A 4,819-nucleotide genomic window follows, 5' to 3' on the forward strand; every position below is an offset into this window, starting at 1 on the left:
TATATGTATGTAAATATATTTAATTTTTTATGGAAATGATAGCATATTACATACCTCGTTCTATATGTTGTTTTCCCCCTCACTTACTATGCCTTGAAGCCCATCAGTCCACATAAAACTGCCTTCTCAGGATGTCTGGGTGGCTCAGTCGGTTAAGCGTCTGCCTTCAGCTCAGGTCATGATCTCAGGGTCCTGGGATTGAGCCCCGCATCGGACTCCCTGCTCAGCGGGGAACCTGCTTCTCCCCCTCCCTCTGCCTGCCGCTCCCCCTGCTTGTGATCTCTCTCTCTCTCTCTGTGTCAAATAAATGAATATATCTTTAAAAAAAAAATCTGCCCCCTCTCTTTTTTTTTTAAGATTTTATCCATTTATTTGAGAGAGATTTATTATTACATATATAAATATTACAAATATATAAATATTATTTAGGTAATGAGTTTTCAAATGGTGAGAAAGCAGGCAGCCCTTCTGACACTCCTGCTCTCAGCTGTGCACCTCCCCCCCTCTGACACTTTTCTTCTAATTCCAGCAACATCAACCTAGAACATCTATCCCATCTCCACCAAGGCGAGGATGAGGAAGGGGGAAGGCATGGTCATTGCGCCCCAGTTCTGTTTCTCTCCTAAAACTTTCCTGGGATGTGTGGGCACAGCTGGTCCTACAGCTAGCAATTCTTTGACTTAACATGTCATTTGTTTTCAGTTCTAGGCTCTGAGAATATATGAAAAATCCACCCAGGTACTCCCCACTACCATTTTACATATATTAGTTATCCTCTGTTTGACATCCCTCTCACTATTTTATATCCAGTATATTATTATTTCTATTGGTGAAGTAAAATAGGCATTACGTATTTCTTATGTTCTAACCAGGACATTCATTAATCTATTTATTAGTGATAACATTTAATAAATTATGGTAGTGATAATGATGAGGTATGCACCAATGGGCTAAAATAGATGAGGCCAGGTTCTAGAACTGGCTCTATTAGCAGTGAAATTCTGCTCTTAAAGAAAATCTTTTAAATTTGTGGTGCTCTGGTTATATAGAACCTGTAGCCGAGATACAACAGTCTACGGAGACGAGAATTAGTATTATTTTACATTCACTATTACTTTCAATATAGGAACTTTGGGAAACCTCTAAAATTTTATTTTTTATTCTGATGGTTTACCTTTTTGGCTGATTACTTGCTTTTCTCCTTCCTTCATCATTTGACCAGAATATCTGAGCTTGATTTCAATATTTAATGCATTTTGATCAAAATTTATTAAGAGTATGGGCTATTGGGGCACCTGGATGGCTCAGTCGGTTAAGCGGCTGCCTTCAGCTCGGGTCATGATCCCAGGGTCCTGGGATCGAGCCCCGCGTCGGGCTCTCTGCTCACTGGGGAGCCTGCTTCTCCCTCTCCCTCTGCCTGCCGCTCTGCCTACTTGTGCTCTCTCTCTGTCAAATAAATAAATAAAATCTTAAACAACAACAAAAAAAAGAGTACGGGGCTATCACTAAATACCATGCTAGGCATCGGGGCTATGGTAGGGCAGGAAACAAACTAGCTTTCAGTTATTAGGGAGCTTGCAGTCTGGAAAAGGACTCAATGAAAGGTACACAAATAATAAAAGGGAATGAGCAAGTAACCTCTTTAGGTATAGGGAGTGTGGTGGTGGTCAGAAGGTTTACAAAACAAAGTTATGTTAAAATCAAGTCGGGGCGCCTGGGTGGCTCAGTCGGTTAAGTGTCTGCCTTTGGCTCTGGTCATGATCCCAAGGTCCTGGGATCAAGTCCTGCATTGGGCTCCTTGCTCAGTGGGGAGTCTCCTTCTCCCTCTACCCTTCCCCCCAGCTTGTGATCTCTCTCTCTCTCTCCTCTCTCAAATAAATAAATAAATAAAACCTTCTAAAAAATCAAGTCAGAACGGGATATCTTTCTTGAAAGAAAAAGTTTGGTTGCTTAAAAAATTATACCTCCTAATAGTAAACCAACTGTGAACTCAACTTCAGAAAGAACAACAGAGGTATGCTTTAAGTCTTGTCTCTTTTTCCAGATCCAGTCTCATTAGCAAAAAAAAAAGGGGGGGGGGTAAAGGAAAAGTAATTGTCTCCTCTCTGTTAGACCTATGGATTTTACACTTCTAGGAAAAGACTGGAACTGGCCCTCAGAACCGTCTCCTTGGAAACTGAGCAAGCGACTAATATTCAGGTCTCCGAGAGTTTTCTGGATGTCACAAAAGGATCTAGGATTAGGGCCTGTATTATGGGAACCGGCCCTGCGACTGTCGGCATGGCCTGGGGCTCCTCTGTGAAGGTCCCTTACTGGGTCTGCAGTCTGGGGCGCACCTCCCCGGAGCAAGCATCCCCTGGCTGCCCCTTCCAATGGTGAGGGACCAGGATGTTCAACAGCTTCACATTACAGGGGAAGAACTCACCACTCAGAGACCCTCGGCTGAGAGATTAGGGTGGGGAGATGCCTCAGAAGATGATTGTGACCATCCTTAATTTACTTTGATTTAGAAAAATAAAGAAATATGACATGACCTGTACCTGAGAATTATACAACAGTGTAAGAGTAAATCATACTGGTAACAAAATAAATGTTTTGAACGTTCATCCTGGTGAGATCTCCTAGTAATCACAAGGCAATCAAGCACAGCTACATTTACAATAAATGAAAACCTCGAAGATTATTGTGTCTGAATCAAATTGGGTGCTTGCTCAGACTGGGGTAAAATTGTGTCTTACTTGTGGGTTTCTGGTTACTAAGGATGCTGGTAAGTAAGAAGTAGATTTTTCAGGACTGCAGAGGTCCCACAAATCCCTTTGTGGACTTAGGTACATAGGAAACCAGTATGTTTTCTAGTAAGGTTTTCTTTCTTTAGGCATCAGACCGTTCCCTAAATGAGTTGAAACAGTAGGCCTTGAATCTAAAGCTGAGTGAGACAACTGGATTGTAATGCACTGGTTCGAATTCACCTACAAACACCATATTTGAAAAATGAAGGTGTGATCAGCTAAAAGCCGTACATTTTGAAAGCATGGATGGGGTTCTCCTGCCTGGGCCAAGCAATGTTCCAAACACTTTGGATATATTAACCCACATACCCTTACAATGACCTATGCCCTAGATACTATTATCATGCTCATCTTAAAGGTGGGGGAACAGAGAGATTGTCCAGGGTTATTCTCAGCTGGGAAGTGGTAGAGCCAGACTATGAACCCACGCAGTCTGGTTTTAGAGTGTGTATCTTGACAACTGGATTAATTGCCTTTTCATATAGTCAGTAGTTAAAATTAGGGAAGAACATTGAGATCCCTTGTGGAGAAGGACTCTATAGAGTTAGAAGCGAAGAGGTAAGGATAAACTCTGATAAAACACTAACACGTAGGGTGTTAGCAGAAAAAGAAGATCCAAAGCAGAAAGCAACAGTTTGTTCAGAATGGGAGAAGGAAGACCAGGGTAAGACCATGTGGTCAATAGTGTCGATGCTATGGAGATGTCAAGTAACAGAGACAGAAAAGTGTCTGCTGCATGTGAAAAGCAGGAGGTAGTCGCCAGCGCCAGCAAAGGTCCTTTCAGTGGAGTTTTGGGGGAGAGTGATCAGAAGTCAGTGATTTGAGAAGTAAGCCAGAAAAAGAGCATGCAGAGCAAAGAGTTGAAAAATCGTGGCTGGGACGACTATGAAAGAGTTTAGCACAGACTAGAGCAACATGTGACAAGAAAGGCTGCATAAAGATTGAAGTGGTTAGGGGCGCCCGGCTGGTTTAGTCGTTAAGCGTCTGCCTTCGGCTCACGTCATGATCCCAGGGTCCTGGGATCGAGCCCCGCATTGGGCTCCCTGATCCAAGGGAAGCCTGCTTCTCCCTCTCCCACTCCCCCTGCTTGTGTTCCTGCTCTCGCTGTCTCTCTCTCTGTCAAATAAATAAATAAAATCTTAAAAAAAAAAAAAAGAATGCAGTGGTTGAACATGTTCATAGACCTTGGGAGATGAATCAGCAGAAGGGGGAAGGTTTAAGACAGGGGACAATTCTGTATCAGGGATGTGTTTGAAGAGACTAGAGAAGTGAAATTCAAAGCACAGCTAGAGAGCCAGCCAATGCAGCTGGATGTTGGTGGAGTAAAGCCTGATGCTCATGGTCTTCTCTGACAGGTAGACAGGTATTATTATCCAATAAATGTGATGTAGAGGAGAGTAAATCAGAGACGACCAGAGCCCTACGAGGAACAACTCTGAAGGGCAGTTTTGGCTCCTGAGCTCCCGGACAGGTTGACAGGAGGTTTTGTCCGGCTAGCTTTGGGTTCAACTCTTTCCTCTGTTCAATTCAGCTTCCTGCCCTGACTTTTTTTTTTTTTTTTAACATTTTCTATTATACATTATTTCTTTTTTTTTTTTTTTAAGATTTTATTTATTTGCGAGAGAGAGAATGAGAGACAGAGAGCATGAGAGGGAGGAGGGTCAGAGGGAGAAGCAGACTCCCTGCTGAGCAGGGAGCCCGATGTGGGACTCGATCCCGGGACTCCAGGATCATGACCTGAGCCGAAGGCAGTCGCTTAACCAACTGAGCCACCCAGGCACCCTCCTGCCCTGACTTTTGACAGGGGTTTATCCTTTATAAACCTCTTGCACCCTGAACAGATATCTTTTCAGAATCAGCTCTTGGAGATCCTAATCTGTGAAGCATTCTAAAGATTGCTTCTAAAGATTGGTAACATTCTAAAGATTGTATTTCCAGTGGGAATTGTACATAATAGCAAACCCAAGAAGTTTCCACTTAAAGGAATAATTAAAATAGCATCATAGAAAATTCTTTGTAATCTGTTGTAT

This window comes from Halichoerus grypus, chromosome 14 (assembly GCF_964656455.1).
Source record: "Halichoerus grypus chromosome 14, mHalGry1.hap1.1, whole genome shotgun sequence".
Lineage (NCBI taxonomy): Eukaryota > Metazoa > Chordata > Mammalia > Carnivora > Phocidae > Halichoerus > Halichoerus grypus.